The 24,439-nt window shown below is 31.2% G+C and overlaps 1 long non-coding RNA gene across 1 annotated transcript; it reads left to right on the forward strand.

The window, feature by feature from the left end:
- The first annotated feature begins 13,452 nt into the window (after positions 1-13,452).
- LOC139898269 (uncharacterized) lies at positions 13,453-13,755 on the forward strand. The gene is made up of 2 exons (XR_011776934.1): positions 13,453-13,547; positions 13,643-13,755. It is a non-coding gene; the product is annotated as an uncharacterized lncRNA (long non-coding RNA).
- The last annotated feature ends 10,684 nt before the right edge of the window (positions 13,756-24,439 follow it).

The raw sequence follows: 24,439 nt of genomic DNA on the forward strand, positions 1-24,439 counted from the left end.
GCCATGGTACAACTCAACGTAGAATTTAGTTTGATCACTTGTGTCCATAACGTAAATCATTTATAAAAACAGCGCATGTATTCTCAGCCCAAAAATAATTAGAGTTTAAAAGGGATCTATATACTCACCTAATGTATTTTGTAGTAAAAATACATATAACATCATTGAACACGTATAAGGTTGGCCTCGGATTCACGAACCTATATTATTTGTATAAATATTAACACATATAATTGAAATCGAACAGATTTACATATTATGTCTTAAATTATGTATTTATATATATTTAATTTATGTATTTATTTAAAATAATCAATATTTATAAAGTTATATCAATATATATATTAAAAATACCTAATTTGTTAAAAATGTTAATATGATTAGTATTAAGTTTAAAATTCAATAATTATTATTAAGAAAACTAATTTACTAATAGTGATACTGAAATTATTAGCTTTTGATATTAATACATATTATTTGATAATAATAATTATATCAATTTTATTATTTAAAAGTAACATTAATAAAAATACTTTTGTAAATAATAATAATTATACTTCTAATGATAACACTAATATTAATATTCATAGTAATAATAATAATAATAATAATAATAATAATAATAATAATAATAGTGATATCCTAATCATAATAATACCTATTATCAATATTACTAATAATAATAATAATTTTGATACAAACTAATAATAATAACAATAATAATATAAAAAAAAAATTTAAAATTAAAGAACTACCTTAGAACCCTCTTTAAAAAGAATTGCACCAAAACACACCAATCGAGACTCGAACCCCCGACCTCATGCTCACTCGACACACACCTTAACCATTGAGCCATTTGAGTTTTTCTGAAATAGTATCCCTTGAATTCCTTTTAACCCGATTATCGTTTTATGTCCTTATAACTATTAAAGTCCATTAAAGGCCCAAAAGAAATAACCCATTTATTTAAAAGAGTCCACATTCGCAGCCCACTACTTCAATAATGCAAGCTGGATCCACAGGTGTATATAACGACGGTTTTAAAAAAAAATTTGTTCTTCTCGATCAAAAAAATAAATAAATCAGTCGCCAGATTGGATGTAAATTTTACGGTATCCATTATCATCTTCTTCGTTTTATCATCAATCTTTATTCATACCCATCGTCTTAATTATAAACGAAACTGTTCATCTGGGTTTTGAAAATTGTTGTGGAGGAATTAATAGTTTACAGGTTTGCAGGAGTATGAATAGATCACGGACACAAAAAAAAAAAAAACGAACTGCATTTGCAGTAGCAGGTTCACCATGGTTGTTGTCCTCAACAACGAAATATGAGAGAGAGGAGAGGATGGTGAAAGATGAGAGGTGGCCGGAGGTTGTGGGTTTAAGTGGTTGCGGTGGTGGTTGAACATAAAACCTACGGTGGTGGCGGTTTGGTTCTACAAACAGAAATATGTAATAGGTGGTGGTGGCGGATGTGGAGATATTGAAGTGGTGGTGATTAGTGGTGGTGTTTATGGTGGTGAAAGCCGAGAGTTGGAAGTGGTGGCAGTCTTTTGTCATACATAATAGGAAAACAATACAACAATCTTCGTTGGTTTTGGTTTAAACTCGAAACAGAAACAAGAAATATGGCAGCAGCAACGGTTAGCAATAAAGCGGGCGGTGGTGATTTTATGTGATCTCGAAACAAAGAAATAAAGAAAAAGAGAAAAGAAAAAAATAATGAAAGTGATGATGATGGTGGTCATGTGGTGGTGAAAGAAATAGAGTGATGAATGATTTTGTGGTGTACTACGGTAGTGATTGGTGGTGTTGAAGAAAGGGAGTTGATGAAGAGTGGTGATGATGTATTTCGATGGTTGCAGGTGTGTGTAGCAGCCGTAGTAGTGATGGCTCACGGTTATCGTTGGATGTGGAAGATGGTGGGAGGGTAAGACAATAGAAAGGAGATGGTGTGCGTTGGTGTTGAAATCCATATGCCATCTCTATGTATCTTATATGTAGATATATATAGAGAGATAATTTACATATTACTAATAATAATATAATAATAATAGTTAGAATAAGAGACATGTTAAAGTCAATAAAAGAATCCATTTAACACAGTAAACCTCAATCAATAAATCAAATTATCACAGATGTAGTTATTAGTCTGCCGACGATTTATCCCGGATGGTCATATCGTGTCCATTGCTAAACAGTTGATGTATAAAAGTGTTACTAAAAATCCCGAATTTTTACATTAATTATATTTAATTATTTCACTCATTAACTGTTGGAAACCTGATCAAAAAGGTTCAGTAATTATTTATTTTATGTACCAATTATTATGTACGGAGTACTAAAATTTAAACTAAAAAGGATAAAAATATTTTTAACAAATCTAGAATCTTCGCAATTAAGTTACACTCTAATTTTTATTTTAATCTTCATAAACATGTATTATATTTATATTAAAACTAACGAAACGTCAACCTAGTGTCACTGACGTTTACCTAATTAGGTTTGAAATCATTTATTTTCCATATACCATATGTATATATAAATATATTTTAATATTAGATTTTATTATATGACTAGATATATATATATATATATATTCAAATAAATATATTTACAATTAACATTCATGTCTATACACACACACATACATATATATATATATATATATATATATGATATGTATGTATCTATTTATAAATAATTGTTCGTGAATCGTCGGCCACAGTCAAAGGGTAACTGGTTATCCAAATATAGATTTTCAACTTTCTAAACTCAACATTAAGGTTTTTGCTTATCGTGTCGGAAACATATAGAGTTTAGGGTTTAAATTTGATCGGAAATTTCCGGGTCGTTACATCTTTAGGGATTATTCAGTTCTAGTTTCAACCGTAAATCAAATGAGTTTAATTTAATATTAACTCATTAAATCTATGTTACATCTGAAGAAATTATGCACATATATATTTTCATAAAGACTGTAATAAAATTCTGTTGTACAAAATATTAATTGTGAAATTTTTTTTAACGGGTAGGTAATACCCGAGAGATATATAAATTCACAATTAATATATTACATTTTTCGAATCTGATTAAGCAAATCATCAACTATACTCCCAAAATCTCACAACAATATACATTCTTGTATAGAAATCAAAACGACCATTCTCACCCAAATTTGATTACGCATTCTGATTTTGACAAATCAAAATCCAAGTCATGATTTAACAGAAGACATCACTCTTAGATTCCTACATCTTTCAAAGCTATACTTTGACTTCAAAACCGTGTTAGAACATCATATGTATATTAACGATTACAAACTGTGTTCAAACTCTCCGAAGTTTTCGAAGACACTTCAAACAATGAACAATCGAGATGATGATCCAACCACATATTACCCACATTTATGTACCTAAAAAGCTCTCGAAGCCAAAGTCATAGTTCGACGCGTATCTGTGTCAGACCCTTTGGCATTTATTAGCTAAAATGACTTTTCAATTCCTTTTCAAAGTAGACAGTTTTGTCACATCTCCAGCAAGTCAACTTCGACTTTTCAGTCGGACTAGTCTTATTATAACCTCGATAGATACGTTGCCCTTTCGTCATCGTTACTGGGGACCTTTCATATCTCGCCACCTTAGCAATAAACTTACCAACAACTTCAATTATCTTTGACTTTTTGAAAAATCATTATATTTATTGAAATCACATCATTTACTCATTCGCATCTTGTAACGAGAATTGTCATACGAGTCATCGAAAAACAGTAACCAGTATTTTGAAATCTTGCAGCATGTCTACGCCAACAGTTATATGTGTACGTAAAACGTCTATCTCCTGGACTTACATACTTTGAATGTGAAGTTCTGAAAAATATTTTGAACTGCAAACTAGTTCTTGAAATGCTGACGAAGCATCAAAAACTGTAAACGATCTTAACAGTAAAAAGTTTAATGACAAAGAATAGTAAGGTGGTAAAGCTGAGAAAAAGAGAAGGTTTGGAACTGGAAAACGGATTGAACAGACTATGAAGGAGGCTGTGGACAAATCACAAAGACTAAATCTGCCTTCAAAGAATCCAAATGATTCAGTGCCTGCTAAAGTCATTAATGAATACCTTACTCTTTATTCTAAACCTTTACAGACAAATCTTCATCATCATCCATCAATATTAGAAATTCTAAGATATTATCATATCTTTCATTATAAATATCCGCGATATTTCTGAAGATATTTTCACAACTAATCTTATCTGAAGTCATTTATCTCTTTGCGCTATCAGTGTTACATCATATAAGAAACTATTAGTTTCTATATTCTATAAACTTTCGAGTTTAAATTATGAATGTTTTGAAGTAGTGTTGGGAACTGAAGCATGAGTTAGTATAATATAATGACACTTGATCAACGTGATTATATTACAGTAAGTCATGCTGAGTTTCTAATGGGACATGACGATTCACAGACCATGCCGTCATCATGTTCCATGTTACACGACTCTTGTATTCTATTTAATCTCTAAAAATATCAAGAATATATTTTCTTGATGATTCGGTCTTTTCAGGGTATTCTGGTAAATTAACAAATCAAGATCGTGTCATTACCATTTCCTTCTTAGAACATTAACTATGTTCATTCTGAAATTCATATCTGCGAATACTGGACCATTACAAACGTTGCTTAATCGCAAGAAGAAGAAACGAAAGGACAAAACTCTAAAATAGAAATTGAAGTATAAATCGCAGCAAATAGAAGGGAGCATTAACTTGGATGTCAATGATTATAGAAGACAAAAGCAGGGGCTTTGAAATATAAGGGAAGATATAAAACCCAACAACCACCCAAAAATTATAAACCGTATATATCGATGCATATAGCAATATAAAGACACGGAAGAACTAAAAACACTATAAAACCGAGAGTATAGTAGAAGTAAATAGATTCTTCCGGAGGCAGATGAAAAAGAAGAACGACAGATATGAAAGTGAGGAGTATATCGAGAATCAGTACTGGATGAAGCATATTGACAAATACTTTAAAATATGAGTTGAGGGAGAGAGAATATAAGGTGTGAGTTGTAAGGAAACGAAGGAGGTAGATTTATAGTGAAATACCCGACAGAGAAATCAAGATGGATTATCGTATTAACTCGAAGAGAATCATAATCTCCTTAATCACCGAAGCATCAAATCCAACATAGATTACAAAGATTTTCTTTAAATTCGGAGATCAATTGTGATGACGTCAAAAGATATGACGAATCACTATAATCTTATTTCCTTCATTTACGATAACTTCCCTCATACGCTTTGAGTAATCGAATTATTTTATCCATACTTCTTAGACATGATAAAACTTCATAATCGTCATAATAACATTCTCATTGTTAGCCATAACGACCTCTATCAAATTTCGGGGACGAAATTTCTTTAACGGGTAGGTACTGTGACGACCCGGAAATTTTCGACTAAATTTAAACTTTATCTTTATATTATTCTGACACGATAAGCAATGTTTGTTAAGTTAAATCTCAAGGATTTTAAACTATGTTTATACATTCATTTAAACCTCGATCAAATTCCAATAATTCACGAACCATTAAATGAACATATATGAATATGTATGTATATGTGTATATGTTATAAATTGAAAATGTCAACAAAGTATTTAAAAGTATAATGCTTTATATGAACGTATTTTTTTCAATATGATTATCGACGAAATTAAAAAAAAATATATTAAATGATTGAATTATCAGAAACATTGAATTATGATTACAAGTCTCTGTTGAGAGGTCCACTATGATTTGAGAAATCTTCCTCTTAACGATATTCGGAATAATTTGTAAAGCTATTTATAAATAAAAATAAAAAGTGTCATTTACGAAAGTTAGACAAAAGCTAGTGGAGAATTGGTTTCCATAATATTCTATTAATCTATTTTCAAACGTACAAAAACGTTTTCAGTTTAAAAAGAACTTTATTATTAAAACGTATATAACTTTTATAAATATCTAGAATCACTTTTGACAACTCATTGCTTAACCAGTATAATAAATATAACGATATTTATATTTTATTTCATTAAATATATATAACGATTTAAATTAATATTATATATATTTATACACGTATTATACATATATAGTTTTTATACTTTTACTGTACTTTAACTTTACCTTTACTTTACTTTTACTTTACTTTAACTTTAATAATTCACTTTAATAATTCATACTTTAATAATTCACTTTAATAATTCATACTTTAATAATTCACTTTAATAATTCAAAAATCTATTATAAATAGAATTCAATAGGTTTCATTATTTCATAGAAACTTGAAAATATATTTCTCTAAACTCTCTCAATCGATTTACATATATATATATATATATATATATATTTGCTCTATATTATTTCAAGATATTATTAGTATACATAAAATATTACGACGGAGTGATTTCAAAATAGTTTTTTGAATGAGTCGAAGCTAAGGAAATTATGGGTTATAGCTATGGAGGTGATGGGTATGGTTCATGGGTATGCTCGTGAGGTCAATCTAGTGTTTATCATCTCCGTTGCGTCTACATACTTTCCTGCAATATTGAATCTCAATATTGATACGTGAGCACTCATAACTTAACTTTTATATATCAATAGTGTATCCCTGACTAGTGCTCGAGTATATAGGATTATGCATGCTTGTACATTCGATATTGTCCTTAGATAGGTTTGTTGAATCCTGAATTAGATACATATGCTACCGAGATAGGGTATATGATATGCATGTCATTGGAAAGCTAGCGAAAAATTAAGAACTTTTTATTTAGATATCGAATGGTTTCGATGAACGGATTTGAAGTTATAGTCAACTGAATTTTAGTATTATTGTTAAAATGATTATTATTACTATCGTCGTTATTATTTTAATAGAAATATCATTGTTATTATAAAATATCATTATTACTATTATGTTAGTATTATCATTTTATAATAACATTTTTAGTAAATATAAATATTATTATTTTTTTATAGAATAATAATAATTATTATTACAAAATAATACAACTTTTACTTATTATTATTATGATCAATATTATTTTATCAAATAAATAGGGGATACAAAGATATTTTTCACCACGCGTAATATAATTACATTAATAATACTTACCACTATAGTTTTAAGATATTAAGTGAACTTTATAAATTTTACTACTTAAGATATATAAAAGTATATTTTATCATATATAAACGTTAATATAAATTTTTATTAATAAATGACTTTTATTATTATAAAATCTAATAAATATATTTAAACATATAAAACGAATATAGTTAAGTTATATAATAAACACGTATAAATTTTAGAAGTCATTTTGGGTCACATTGACTTTTGTTGACTTTTGCATATTAGTCTCGAGCATTAGGATTGTGGTACACTATGACTTGACCAAAAATTGTTAGACAAATATTGACCAACATATAAATATATATAATTAATATAGGTTCGTGAATCCGAGGCCAACCTTGCACTTGTTAAATGACGTTATATGTATTTTTACTACGAAATACAGTATGGTGAGTTTCATTTGCTCCATTTTATATATATTTTTGGGACTGAGAATACATGCGCTGTTTTTATAAATGTTTTACGAAATAGGCACAAGTACTAAAACTAATTCTACGTGGGTTTAAACCATAAATATACCCTTAGCTTGGTAACATTAAACTACTTGTCTATGTACAGTAGGCGCGAATCCTAAAGATAGATCTATTGGGCTTGACAAACCCCATCCTGACTATGGGATGCTTTAGTACTTCGAGGTTATTTTAAACACACCTGATCTGGTGTACTTCAGAGGGTAAAACATGAACGTTAAGGCTTGTTACCGGGTGCCTACAACTTATAGAATACTTTTATACACTTGCGAGTGTACATATATTTATAAACGGAAATCTTGTGGTCTATTAATATATTGAAATGATTGTTATGATAAACCTATGAACTCACCAACCTTTTGGTTGACACTTTAAAGCATGTTTATTCTCAGGTATTAAAGAAATCTTCCGCTGTGCATTAGCTCATTTTAAGGATATTACTTGGAGTCATTCATGGCATATTTTGAAAGATGTTGCATTCGAGTCGTTGAGTTCCTCAAGATTATTATTAAGTCAATTATAGTTGGATGTATTATGAAATGGTGTGCATACCGTCAATTTTCGTTGTAAAGAAAGTATGTCTTTTAAAAACGAATGCAATGTTTGTAAAATGTATCATATAGAGGTCAAATACCTCGCGATGTAATCAACTATTGTGAATCGTTTATAATGTATATGAACGGGTCCTTTCAGAGATGCCCTTGCCTTGGTACAACTGTTACAACTTATCCCAAAGTTCCTTAGCCGTTGATAACCTGTGCACATTTGCAAGCACGTTCTTTGCAAGACACAAACGAATCGCACTTTTCGCCCTCAAATCCATATCATCTCATTCTTCTTCATCGAACTTACAGCTTGAATCACTGTCGGAAACAAAGATGGGTTTACCTTTCAATGCCTTGTGTAAATCGGATTGAATCAACACATCCTTGACTTGAACCTGTCACAAGCCAAAATTGATCCTCCCATCAAATTTCTCTACGTCAAACCTCATTTGACTGAACTTCAACATCGTATCCGTATCTTATGAACAACACTTTCTCTGATTTTGCCTACGATTCAACTAGCCGACAGATGTAGTGGAGAGGCAGGATCCGTTAAATTGGAAAATCCAGCAACCAAGTCCACTACAAATTCTTGACACCACTTACTCCGAATCTGAAAAAAATATTGTCTAACCAGGTACCCTATAAGATCAATAGAAGTAGTTTCTGATGTGGAAGCTTAGACTAAGCCGTAACCATATAGCATACTCCGACTCCTGTAATCGAGACCTTCCGCCAAACCTGGCGCTCTGATACCAGTTGTTGGGAATTTACGGCCTCACTAATTCCCACCATCCAGTCCAACAATAACAGTAAAGAAATAAGAACAATCCACAACCCAAAAATTTTACGTGAAAACTCCAAAGCAGGAGAAAAACCACGGGCTTCCAAAGAGATAAATACACTATATCACAAATTGTTACAATGACATAGACGACTCTCTTAAGAAAACTATATTCTCCAATATATTTTACTAATACAACTCTCAAACAAGGGTAAGAAAGAAAGAAATAATCAAATACTTAAAGTGTACTGATTGGTGTAAGTTGGAATGAATCTTCATGAGCTCCTTTTATAACTAAGGATTTCACCACCAACTTCTTCCACCTACCTATGCGGGACAACTTTATTTTATATTCAAATAGGTTACTCCTCTTTTCTTCCATCCACCAATGTGGAACAAGTAACCATATTGTTTTTCTATCAAAAATAACACCAACTGAAACATTATTTTAACTAATGAGTATCTAAATTCTATAATATGCTACTAAAATCATATTATGAACGTTTATCAAACATGTATATTGAACTTTTTTAATTCATTTAAAACGTTAATAAGATAATTTTATCTCATTCATATTACTGATTCATAATAATTATCAAACAACTTAATGTCATTTAGAAATACTTTCATTTAGAACCTTTAAATCATTTAGATTATAAATCATTCAATACTTAATTATTCTGTTAGTAGTTATTTACTAGGTACAATAAAATTAAGCGTGTAAAAAAAAGATACATGTCTTAAAATCTTAAGCATAATTTTTAAGGCTATGTTTAATATTCTTTTTGACCAAATTGCTTAAATCATCACTGTGTTTTTTCCTCTCTTGCTTTTTTTCATCTCTGCCAATTTATAACATTTATAACTGCACAAATAGTCCTTAAAATATTATTTATTCTCAAATACATCCTTAACCATAATGAAAATTAATCGTCCCGTTAAGTTTAACTCATGTTCATGTCACGTTAACTGTTCCAAAAATTAAATGTCTCATTAAGTTCAACTATTGTTACCAGCAGTCAAACATTGAATAACATAGGTTGTAATTTATAGATATGTTGTTGTTAACGGTAATCGAACTCCAGATTCGCCCTTCACCGTCTCACTCACCAAAGTCGAACATTAATTCGAGCTAGATTAAATTATATAAATCTAAATTTGATTTGAAAACTTGATAACTTTGCTGAATGAGTAAATGAGCTACAACCATGAGTGCTCATTCTGTGATTAACGTGGTTAAACTAAGGTTCCATTTTACCATATGTACCCTCAACTAGCATGTCATGTAATTGAAGTACTACATACGAGTAATATTTTGTAGAAGGTATAGTCAGCAAGATGATATAATTTACTCCTACATATATTGGGTTAATTGTTTATGAGAAAATGGTTCATTGTTGTCTAATGTTAAAAGTTAGGTGAGATTCAAGAGTTAAAGGATGAAGATAATGAAAAAAAAAAACAAATAGAAAATAAAAAATTGGTAAATGACGGACTTACCCTCATGTGCAAGGCATGTGACATGATTTGATGGATTTTTCTAAGTCCGTTAGACGGAGGGACTCTTTAGGCAATATTTGCAAATCATGAGTTAAACTTAACGGCACAGTTAACTTTCGTTAGAGTTAAGAAGGTAATTAGAAATAAATAATGTCTTTAAGGACTATTTGTGCAGTTTTTAAGCACTACAAACATCAAATTTCAATATTAAATCATTCATATATTTTGTCTTTCTCGTTCTTGTAATTTTATTGTACGTGTCATTTTTAATTTTTATGTAAAACTCAAGAGTAAAGTCTAAAATATGAAATATCATAGAGAGTAATTAATGAGAAAGTTATACTATTTATTTAATTCATACATATATTTGATTCAGTTGGGAAGAACTTGTAGCGCTATCTCAATTTCAATTTAAATAAATGTGAGTTTGATTCAGACTCCAGGTTTTGATAAATACATATGTTCCTAAAAACCCAATACAACATGTGATTTAAATTATTATAGAAAAAATAAAAATAAAGAAAACAACAAATAATACTTTCATTGGATGCCTATAATCTTATGAATCGTGTAACTTAAAATTATGATTTTCAATTCAAATTTTTAACTTTTAGAGTACAAATTATATAATGGGAGGTGGGGGAAGAAGGGGCCACAACACTTGTGTTGGTGTAAACACTACCATGTGATTGTAGTTATTATATAACCATGTCCCTCATCTGATATGATATATATTCAAATTAAAACAATTGTACACTGATTTACAAATATACAAATACATACACATACAAATAAAATCATAGTCATAAATATTTTTGATTATATAATACAAATAAAATCATAGTTGTAGAACTTGTGACTGTGATGTAGTAGATTGACGCATTCTTCTCACAAGGGAGATGCGGGTTCGAATCTTTGAACACACAATTAATTCCCAAGTTCACCCTCCACATTACGTGGAATGCCTGAGTTGAGGTCACAAATTTAAATCTCTTCGTGAGAGGTGTCTCATTAAAATAAGCCTGTCTGGGAGGTTTTATCAGATCCGTTCACAAACCTCTACCTGGACACTGCCTGTATGGATGTGTTTTCGGGTACCGTCGACCGGGTTTGGGTTTTCGCCCGAACGTGTGTGTTACGTGCAAATGATGAGGGTCGTTGAAATAAATAATCCGCTGATGCAAAAAATCGCTTCATAGCAATTTAATATTAATTATTTATTGCAAACAATATGTAAATTACCCATCTGCTAATGTATTATAGTAATTTAGTATATTATGTATTCGTAAGTATGATTTTATCCTACATCCAAATTCAAAGTTTCAAATGGATACACAAGCGTTTAAAGAAAATTCATATGGAGTGACATCAATGATTAATAAATCTGGTGTACTTTGTTTCAGGAACAACAAACCGCACCTTAATCACAGCCATGTGTCATCGTAATTGCAGGTCAAACCAGAGGCTGCCTTGATCATTTGCTCTGTATATATTATGCAGCAATCCATCAGCAACACCCTCCTGTAATTAGTCTTTGTTTATAAATTGTAATCTGAGCTTAGGCCTTAATCGAATTGGGCATGGCCCGTAGAATGTACATATACACAATTTTATTAATAATACTTGTTGCTTTTCCAAAAAAAAACAAAAAAAGAGTATATTATGAAATATGCTAAATATATGTTTTATTATCATGTGTATACATTACATTATACATTATGTGGTATATATGAGACGGATAGTCGGTGAGAGTATTTATTTAACCCGTCTTCTACGATTGAAACCTATTGTTTCATAAGTTGTACTGTGGCAATATAAGTTACTTATAAAGTTATAAATTTTTTTCCCAAAAATGTGGTTTTCAAAAGTTCATTATCTATATATATTTATATTTTTTTCCCTAAAAACATGATAACGATTCCAATGTATACACATTATATCTATTCACTTATAATCAAAGTTAGTTGGGACATTATTGGATCTATAGGATATTCAGTTCATAGTTCCAAGGTGATGACTTTAAAGAGATGGTTCTCGGGCGTACAATAATAGTAATGTTTTAGCTCCTGACTCGAATTTTCACGACCACATGAAATGCATTAAACTAGATTTGTGGTCCGCGCTTCGCGGCGGATTAGTGTCATTTTAACGCTACTATATCGTTAGACAGTTTTCGGCCTGAAAGTCATCAAAATGTTGTCCACTCTTCCCAGAGCATTTACGCAATGGCCGGCAACTGTTATGGTAATATTCTACTATATTTTTAGACTTATATTTGTTGCTAGAAAACCCTTTAAATAAACACCTACGATAGAATTGTATTAGAAAATTGCGATTAGATTTTTATGTATTTGAAAAAAAATATGTATTTGCAAAAAAAAAAAAAAAAAAAAAAAAAAAAAAATGCTACACTGCTACTCTCAAAAAAAGCAAGCCCTATTACCTTCCATCTACATCACAAAATCAAAAAAAATAACATCAGTTTTTTTTTTATCTGGTATCGGAAAAACACAACCAACCACCGATTATATCCCACCGGTTACATCTGGCACCGCCAACCGGTGATGACCGGAGTTCATGACGGCCGGCGGTTGCAAACTGCTGTTGCCGGAGGTTAAAACGCTGTCCTCTTTACTTTTCAGCTATGTATTTCTTTAACCACCAAACCACCATTTTTTCAAATGTGAGCTTATCTTCTATTAATCATCAAAACCCTATGTTTATATCTTTTTTTTTGTTTATTAATAGCTTTTTTAGATATGTTTTTGTTTTCATATGTGTTTATATTATTTTTTGGTTTATTTTTTCTTTATTTTTTTCGTTTTTTTTCCAGATCTAGGTGACGGTGGTGGTTCCCCGACAGTTGGTCAACTTGTTGTTGACCGTACTTCTTGCCGGAGTACATCGGTGGTGCCGGAAAAAGACATGTAGCGTCATGTTGCTCAGATAAGTTGATTCCCCGACAGTTGGTCAACTTGTTGTTGACCGTACTTCTTGCCGGAGTACATCGGTGGTGCCGGAAAAAGACATGTAGCGTCATGTTGCTCAGATAAGTTGATCATTCTTCTGGTTCTGATTTTTTCTTCAGATCTGATTTTTTTCCTTACTTGATACTTGTGTTAATTATTTTTGTTAGTTTTTTTTATAGATCTGACATTTTTGGGTAAAGATGGAGGATTTTTGCATTAATGGATGGTAGGCGGTTGGCGACGGTGGTCATATTGATCTGTTTCAAGTTTTTTTTTTTTTTTTTTTTAATTTGGGATGTAAAAATACAAAAATACAAGCAATTTGATGGTGTGGCGAAATATGATTGGTGAGCGTTTGTCCATAATTAGTGTAATTATTTTTTTTTTTTGCAATTTAGAAATTGTTAATTTTTTGGTGTATGATCTTGGTTTTCAAGTTTTTTTTGGTGTGGTAAGGGTCCAGAGTCTTCTTCTTAAAAAAAAAAAAAAAAAAGGTTACCGCTACACTTGAACAGTGAATTTTAAGGTAGAAAAGGTTACCGCTACAGTTGAACAGTGGATTTTAGGGTAGGAAAAATTACGCCAATTAGTGTTAGTATATATAGTATAATATAATATAATGGAAAACTAAAACAATGGGTCAATGATGTCCAAAAGAAAGAAAATGGTGCCAAACAACAAATGTGTTCCAAACTTAACTAATGCAATAGATGAGAAAGTTGATTCCAATGTAGCTACCAATGAAGAGTTAAATGGACCGTGGTACTGTATAAAAGGAGTAAGAAAACCTTTTTCTTCTAAAAAAAGCATAAACATTATATTAGAAGAAAGATCTTTAATAAAATTGAAAGATCAGAAAGAAAGAACCGAAACATGCCACCAATAAGAAAACATCCAAATAAACAAAACCTAAAATCGACTAAAACATGGATACTATCTATGAGTGTGCCAAGCCGAGAGCGGGAACAAGAGGAGTAAGAAAATCTAGTCCATATGAAATAAATGGATTTCATACAGCATGCTCGAGTTAAATGATACTTGAAAGGAGACGAGAATACAAAATATTTTCATGGTTTACTAGAAACACAAATGAAGTCACCATTAGATCAAAGGTGTTTTAGTTGACTAGGAATGGGTCACGATCCAGCTGCTCGGGTAAAATAACTATTTCATGACATCTATAAGACCATTCGTAACGGTAGGGGGCGTGGGTTGGGGGCATGGGTTACTTTTTGATGACTAGGACGTGTGAGTGGTTTGAGTGAAGTAGTTGTGGTGTGGGTTTGTGGTGTGGGTTAGTGGTGTGGGTTAGTGGAAAGCTGATGTGGCATTTTATTTTTAATTTTTCTGTTTTTTTATGTTGTAATCAAAAACTCAAAATTAATAAAACTAAATATAATATGCTTCAAATTGAAAACAAAAATACATTAAAAAAAAAACCTTAAATAAAAAAAATACATTAATTTAAATCCTAAAATAAAAAAAATACATTAATTTAAATCCTAAAATAAAAAAAAATACATTAATTTAGATCCTAAAACAAAGCGATACATAATTTAATACTAAAACAAACTAATCCTCATCGGGCTGCCGGATGGTTCCGTCAATGTTCAAGTCCTCTTTTAACTGGCGACGAACGTACATTTTAAGATTATGAAGACGTATCGCATCTTCCGGATCTTCCATTTGAGAAGATGATTTACCCAACACATCCATACTTGTTAGAGCGGTTTGTAAATTCACCATTTTTTTGAAGTCAAAAATCGCACTTTTCTTATCCTCGACCACACCACCCATTTGGTCAAAAAATTCTTCCACCTTTGACTTTGAAGAATTTGAACTCTTACCACGAGATGACCCACCCGCGTCCGAAGAAACCGATTTTTTTTGGGCTTTCTTCGCTCTATCACGTCCCATTGGACGTTGCATCGGTATTTCCCCAAACAACTCGGCCTCAAAGTCTTGTGATAGTCGTACCGGGTCTCCTTGACTTTCCCCCACAACGTCATCAACAGTCACAAAATTTTCTTGAGCTTTACCAACCGGATCTTTAGGTACCCTCCACTTCGGATGATCTCTCAAGAAAAAAAACGCTTCCTTGTACAGAAACGCTTTGTCATATTGACTCACATATGAGTCCTCCGCACTCTTGTAAATGTCATCATCATTACAACCACTACGCCAATGCTCGGCTATATCCACAAAGATCGGCAAAAACTCCGTACATGCCTTGTTGACATCTCTCCATTTTGAAGATAACGAATCTTCACCACGTACCCATCCTTCACTGTTTACATTAAACTTATCCATTACCCCGCCCCAAAAACTTCTGTGTCTTTGGGATTTTCCAACAATTGAATTCTCCGATTGATCACAAAAACATTTACACAACCACAAAACCTCTTGCGCACCCCACATTTTTTGTACTCGTTTTGACGTCGTACCTACATCCACCGCTTTCCCTATGTATTCACATAACAATAATTAATTAAATGTAAATATATATACTTCCTAAAAACCTACTGTAACTTAGTAATTAATAATTAATAATAATAATTATAATAATAATAATAAACTATAAAAATAAAATAATACTCCGTAACAGTAATAACCTAATAATTAATTAATTAATTAATAATTGTTATAAAAGTAATAATTGGATGATAATTTTATTATTATTATAGATATTGCATAGTATATTTTTTGAGTATAAATAGGTGTGTTGAGTTAGAGTTTATTGTATGTATTTTTTGGTTAACAAAAACACTCTCTCTCTCTAGATTCCAAATGCCACCAAACTCTCATTGTACATTTTTCTATAAATAAAAACCAATTACTCATACCTTTTGTTCAACCTTTGTTTTCTCCGTTTTACAATATCTCTATCTCTATATACCTTCTACAATCAAGAACCACTAAAGGTAGTTATAAGCCTACTGAATTATAACACGTTATCAGCACGATTATCTCAACATTTATACTAAATATGGTTGGCTCTGCCACCTAACTAATATATGGTCGGTTATACCACCTAAATGATATATGGTCGACACTGTCGCCTAATTTACATTTATGTTATCTAACATTTATTTATGTATACTAACATTTACATTTATGTTATCTAACATTTATTTATGTATACTAACATTTACAGTTATGTTCACTAACATTTATATTTATGTTATTTAAGTTATATATGGTCGGTTATACCGCCTGAATTATATTTTCTGTAATCTGACTCTTATTAACTTCACTAACATTTATATTTATGTTAATAAGACCTCATGATTGTACGCAACACGTCATTTGACAACACGGTACTTTATGTACGCAACACGTCATTTGACAACACGGTACCATGGGTCGAGATTAATTCCGATCAATACGAATACGATGGGGTCTTTATATGTTATCTAACATTTATGATTACTTATGCAATTAATCATTATTTATTTCATGCATACTAATGTTTATTCTTAAAAGTAAATCTTAAAAGTTAAAATAAGAAAAAATAGTTTGTATTTTTATTAAAAGTAAATCTTAAAAGTTAAAATAAGAAAAAGTAGTTTGTATTTTTATTAAAAGTAAATCTTAAAAGTTAAAATAAGAAAAGTAGTTTGTATTTTTATTAAAAGTAAATCTTAAAAGTTAAAATAAGAAAAGTAGTTTGTATTTTTATTAAAAGTAAATCTTAAAAGTTAAAATAAGAAAAAGTAGTTTGTATTTTTATTAAAAGTAAATCTTAAAAGTTAAAATAAGAAAAAAAAAATCTTATCCTTTATATTACTCATACGCGTTTTGATATAGTGACTTTATTCGTTAACGTCAACTAACGACGTTACAACGGTCATATATACATAACGGTTGTTAACGTCAACTGACGACGTTACAACAACTATATTTTTCAAATATAAAATAAACATCTCCGTTTTCACATTTTCACAAATCAATCTTCATTTTTCAGATTACTACTCTCAAAAAGTTTTTGTAAAAATGATTCACACAAGGATGATTTTTCCTATTGTATTGGTCATATTAACTATCATCATTGTTGCTAATATACCACCGGGTGAACCTATATTCTATCCTGCCCTTGTGGTTTTATTATTTGTAATCATACCATTATTCTGTTGTTTGCTGCTTATGAATTTAAAATGATTCTAATTTCATTTTATTATTTGTCTATGAATAGAAGTTGATTATGATTATGATTTATGTTATTCATCTTTATGATAATAGAAAATGTCGAATTTGAAAAGGCTTAAATTTGCTCATTTAGAACAAGTGGGAACAACTACTTAACATGGGTTATGAATGTAGAAAAACATCTCGAATCAAACTGTAATTTAGAAACCCTGAATGAAAATAACAATTATTCCGAACAAGAGAAAGCAATAGTAAGTATTTTTCTTAGCAAACATATTAACGAGTCCTTAGAATCTACATATTATATGATCGAAAATCCAAGTGTATTATGGAAAATACTCAAAGATAGATACGATATTAATTATCAAAAAATAAAATAAAAAAATAAAAAAAAATAATAAAAAATAAAATTAAAAATAAAAAAAAATAACAGTGATCCATGAAAGAATAAAATTAAAGATATTAGTAGACGCTCTTATAAGAATTCCGGAGATTCTTATTAATGATCTGGTAACGTGGATCACCAGTCTAGTATTTCTTGAATACATGAACATCTTGTTTAGCTCTACAAATAAGTCCCAAAAGAAAAGAAAACGAGAGTGAATCTGTTGACAAATCTTGATTAAATTAACCCTGAGCTACCTTGAGACTTGAATGGTTTGAATTTTCTAAGATGCCTAGTTTTTTTTTTTTATGTATCATTCATAAATAAATGGTTTTAGACCATAACGCATATGTTTTATTAAGTGTTATCTTTTATGTATTTCAGATTATAACTTGTTTGCAGGTAATATAATTTGATTATCTTGCTGAAATATAACTCATTATTTGCATATCTTATTTGAAGTTTTAGTATGAATCCTGCAGAAATACAACATCAATTAAATGGTAAAGACCTATGTATTGCAGATAGTAGTAACATACACACTATGATCAAATCTAAGAAATATTTCATTGATTTAAATCAAATGAAGGAATTATAAATACTATATCAGCTCTTGCAAACTTGATATAAGAAACGAAAAAGGCAAAATTTCATATTACCAAATGGTACGAATTTTTTGGTAAACAATGTCTTGTTTTCTCCCAAATCAAAGAGAAATTTGTTAAGTTTCTCTGATATATATCATAATGGATATGATTATCAGTCAATGATAATCGAAAATGAGAAATATCTATGTAGCACCGAAAAGCGCATAGGATTAAAAGCGCATATGATAAAAAGCGCATATGATGAAAAGCGCAGCGCATATGATTAAAAGCGCATATGATAAAAAGCGCATATGATGAAAAGCGCATCGCATATAATTAAAAGCGCATATAATGAAAAGTGCATATGACGAAAAGCGCAGCACATATGATTAAAAGCGCATACGGTGAAAATGATATATGATGAAAAGCACATATGGTGATTAATAAAAATCACATATGGTGATTAATGAAAAGCACAAATAGTGATTAATGAAAAGCACATATAGTGATTAACGAAAAACACATATGGTGATTAATGAAAATCACATATGGCGATTAATGAAAAGCACATTGAGAAATAATCACCAATGTTTCTTGAAAGAATTCAAGGGTATATATATGGACCAATTCATCCATCATGTGGACTATTTTTCTAATAGACGCATCTAACGCATGGTCTCATGTTTGTGTGTTATCAAGCCATAATATGGCATTTGCAAAGTTTCTTGCACAAATTATTAAATTAAGAACACATTATTCTGATTACACCAATAAAAGGATGAGACTTGATAATGCTGGTGAGTTAACATCTCAAGCTTTTAATGATTATTATATGTCTACAAGGATTGTTGTTGAACATCCAGTTGCTCATGTGCATACACAAAATTGGTTTAGCTGAATCAATAGATAAACGCTTACAGCTAATAACTAGACAATTAGAAATGAGTACAAAACTCTCAATATTTATATGGGGACATGTAAATTTACATGATGTGACATTAATTCGCATTAAATCAAGTGCAAGTTATAAATATTCTCCATTACCAACTTAATTTTGGTGGAGACCAAATATTTTCCATCTTAGAACATTTGATTGTGCAGTGTATTTTTAATTGAACAACCACAACAAATGGTTTCTCAAAGAAGGATTGAAATATATGTTAGATATGAAACATCTTCAATCATAAGATATATTGAACCCATGACGGGTGATGTTTTTACAGCAAGTTTTGTCAATTGTCACTTTAATGAAACATTGTTCCCTATATTAGGGGGAGAAATGAAATATAAATAAAATGATGTTTCATGGTGTGAACATCAATTAAGGAATATTGATCATCGCACAAAAGAATGCGAAAAGAAAGTTCAAATATAATGCATATGCAAGAACTTGCAAATTAATTACTTTATGCATTTAAAGATACAAAAAATAAGTGACTAAATCATATATACCAGCAGTAAATGCTTCAGCTAGAATTGAAATTACAAAAGCTGGCAATAATGTCACTCATGAGTCTTTGCTACGGCAGAAACGTGGGAGACCAATTGGTTCCAAAGATAAAAATCCTCGAAAAAAAAATTAGCTGATAATGAGGTAAAAGAAAGTGTTCAACAAGAACCACAAATCAATACTCCTTCTGCAGAGGATATTGATAAATGTAAATACATAAATTGCAATAAATTATGCAATATTATGAAACTGAAATGAAATGAAAAATCTTGATGAGATATTTTCATATAATGTTACAATGACATCATGAATAAAGATGATGATCTGGAACCAAAATCTGTCATTGAATATCAAAATAGACATGATTGAGCTCAACAGAAAGGAGCAATACGAGCTGAATTAGAATCACTCAATAAAAGAAAAGTTTTCGGATCAATCGTTATCACTTTTAAAGATGTGAAACGTATGGGATATAAATGAATTTTTATCCGAAAAAGAAATGTGCAAATGAAGATACAAGGCAAAACTAGACTTGTAACTCAAGGTTTCCCACAAAGACCAGAAATGAATTATGAGGAAAACTTATCCTTATGTAATGGATACAATTACTTATTAGATACTTAATCAACCTGGTAGTTACTTAAATGCATCTCATGGATGTTGTTACTACTTATCTATATGGATCACTTGATAGTGATATATATGAATATACCTGAAGGGTTTAAGGTATCAGAAACATCTAACGCAAAACCTAAAGAAATGTATTCCATTGAATCACAAAGATTTTTATATGGGTTGATACAATAGTATAACGGATTAAGTGATTACTTGATAAGAAAAGTGTATACATATAAACTTATTTGCACATGTGTTTTAATTATGAAAACAATGACCAGATATATATCGTAGTTATTTATGTCAATGGTCTTAATATCATAGGTACCAAAAAAAAGAGATCCATGAAGCCATTCAACTTCTAAAGAAAGAATTTGAAATGAAAGATCTCGGAAAAACCAAGTATTGCCTTGGTTTACAAATTGAACATATTCCTAATGGTTTACTTGTACATCAAACAACATATACTGAAAAGATTTTAAAACGTTTTAATATGGACAAGGCAAAACCATTAAGTACTCCTATGGTTGTTAGATCACTTAATGTTGACACTGATCCATTTCTTCCCTGTGAAGATCATGAAGATATCCTAGGACCAGAAGTACCATATCTTAGTGCAATTGGAGCTCTTATGTATCTTACAAATTGTACAAGATCTGACATTTCTTTTGCAGTTAATTTGTTGGCAAGGTTCAGCTCAGCTCCTACCAAAAGACACTGGAATGGGATCAAACACATATTTCGATACCTTCGAGGAACTACTGATTTAGGATTATTTTATTCTAACGAATCGAAACAAGATTTGGTTGGTTATGCAGATGCAGGTTATTTATCTGATCCACATAAAGCTAAATCTCAAAATGGATATGTATTCCTAAATGGAGGTACCGCAATATCATGGCGTTCTCAAAAACAAACACTTGTTGCAACATCATCAAATCATGCCGAAGTAATTGCATTACATGAAGCCAGTCGGGAATGTTTTTGGTTGGATCAATGACACAACTCATTACTGACTCTTGTGGACTAGAACGCAATAAAAGTTCAACAACTATCTATGAAGATAATGTAGCTTGCATAACACAGATGAAAGAAGGGTATATCAAAAGTGACCGAACAAAACACATACCCCCTAGATTCTTCTCATACACTCAAAATCTCATTAAGGACAACCAGATTGAAATGAGATATGTTCAGTCCAGCAAAAACTCTGCTGACCTTTTCACCAAAGCACTTCCAACTGCTATTTTCAGAACACACGTTCATAATATTGGCATGAGGCATGTTCAGAAGATGTAACAACTCAGGCGTTGCCTACTTGAGGGGGAGTCAACTCTATGCTGCACTCTTTTTCCCTTAGCTAAAGTTTTATCCCAAAGGGTTTTCTTTAGCAAGGTTTTTAACGAGGCAGTACTAGTTATTCACTAATAAAATTATCATCCAAGGGGGAGTGTTATAAAAGTAATAATTGGATGATAATTTTATTATTATTATAGATATTGCATAGTATATTTTTTGAGTATAAATAGGTGTGTTGAGTTAGAGTTTATTGTATGTATTTTTTGGTTAACAAAAACACTCTCTCTCTAGATTCCAAATGCCACCAAACTCTCATTGTACATTTTTCTATAAATAAAAACCAATTACTCATACCTTTTGTTCAACCTTTGTTTTCTCCGTTTTACAGTATCTCTATCTCTATATACCTTCTACAATCAAGAACCACTAAAGGTAGTTATAAGCCTACTGAATTATAACAATAATAATAATAATAATAATAATAATAATAATAATAATATATAAAAACAACAAATAATACTCCGTAACAGTATGTTAATTAATTATGAATAATAATAATAATAATAATAATAATAATAATAATAATAATAATAATAATAATAACTAAAGTAAACCTTTTTCTTTTTTTCGGTGTCTACGAGTTGGCCGTGTTAGTGGTTGACTTTCTTGTACTTGACTATCTTGCGACTCTTCATCACGCAAGCGAAGTTGTTGTTGAGTTGGTTGCGTTTGTTGTGGTGGTTGTGGCGGTTGCAATGGTTGAATTGGCATTCGATACATTTGTTGTTGTTGTTGAAACATTTGTTGTTGATAAAACAAAAACGCTTGTTGTTGTTCTAAAGTTAATGGAGGTTGATTGAACCCGAATAAGTTTCTACTTAAATTTTGTGGACTAGGGGTTTGGAGTGGTGGGGATGATAATCCGGGAGTATTGGGCCGACCGAACACCATGAGATTTGATAACGAACCGGTTTGATTAAGTGGTGTTTGTGGATCTTCATTATTATCTTGCAAAGTGAAAGGAGTGTTTGGAGTAGACATTTTTTTTAAAGAAAAGTATGAAGTATAGAGTATGAAGATGAATATGTGTTGTTTGTGAATGGGGATTGGTATATATAAGTAAATAAAATTATTATTATTATTATTATTATTATTATTATTTAATTCCATTAAATACCAACGGCATCATCATCCGTTTTTTGAATTTTCTGGTCAAACCCCCAAGCCACGTGGCCCAATGGGATCCACCCACCCCCGTTTCTGTTTGCGTTGCCAGCCCACGCACCAGGCCCCACACTCCTTCACCCACGCACCGTTACCTGAGGTGGGGAGGCGTTTCCGGCTTCCAGCTCAGCTCCGACGCCGTGGCTCCACTCCCGTTACAAGTCGTCTAAGGATAAATTTGCTTTCCGTTCGGATAATATTGCTCATTCTCTTGTTAGTTCTTGCAACCAAATTTTGGTAGAAGATAAAGTCATATTGAAATCTATGGTGACGAAACAAGAGATAAAAGAAATTGCAATATGGGATTGCTTCTGGTCTAGATGAGTTTTTTTTTTTTCAAAACATTTTGGGACTTTCTCAAAATAGATGTGGTTCTAGCTGTAACACCCCTATTTTTTTTTTTAAATCACAGCGGAAGACTTAATTTACATAAGTACCCTTAGTTAATTTCAAACATGATTATCACAGATGCTTAGTTAATTATTTCATTACAAACCATAGTTTTTACGTTAAACAACTAGTTACATATTTACAAAAGTTAAGACATCAGAGTTCGTCTTGTCAAAAATATCTTCAACCCGACTCCCATACCTACCAGCACTAAGATTCAAAACCTGCAAGGTAGGAGGTGAGAGGTTAGCACAAGGCTAAGTGAATGGAACTATCATAAGGTCTAGCATACATAACTAACTTGTACTTATATAACAACAACTTTAAACAACCACATACAATGACTAGCAACTGGCAACTATGCTCCAACTAGAGGACCGACGGCTTGTACGGGCACACGACCACTAGCTGATCAGGCTAGAATCTACCGATAGTATGTACTACTGAATCCCCAGTATAGTCATCCACACGCAGGTGATGCGTCGTTCAGCACTATACTCAACAAACAGTAGCCAACTGGACCCAACCACAACTAGTTTGACCTCTCTGAGCTGAACCTAACAGATCAAGGTTCCAACAACAACAATAACAACTTGTGCACATGCAACCAGTCAACTACTACTACCACTACAAGCAACTAATACTACTAAAAGCATGACAACCCTAACTGTAATCAACTGTACAACATAACTACTAAACATGGCAACTAACAACAATATAAACATAGTAGCGCAACTTGCTACTCTATACTACACCAAGTGATAATCCCACTCACCGAATACCAGCAACTACTCAGATTCTCACTACCGAGTCTCGTTCTTGTCTTTATCACCTAAAAACACCATAAACATAGTTAGTTTCTGTTCGTTAGCATAAGGCA

This window comes from Rutidosis leptorrhynchoides, chromosome 3 (genome assembly GCF_046630445.1).
Source record: "Rutidosis leptorrhynchoides isolate AG116_Rl617_1_P2 chromosome 3, CSIRO_AGI_Rlap_v1, whole genome shotgun sequence".
In the NCBI taxonomy this organism is placed as follows: Eukaryota; Viridiplantae; Streptophyta; class Magnoliopsida; order Asterales; family Asteraceae; genus Rutidosis; species Rutidosis leptorrhynchoides.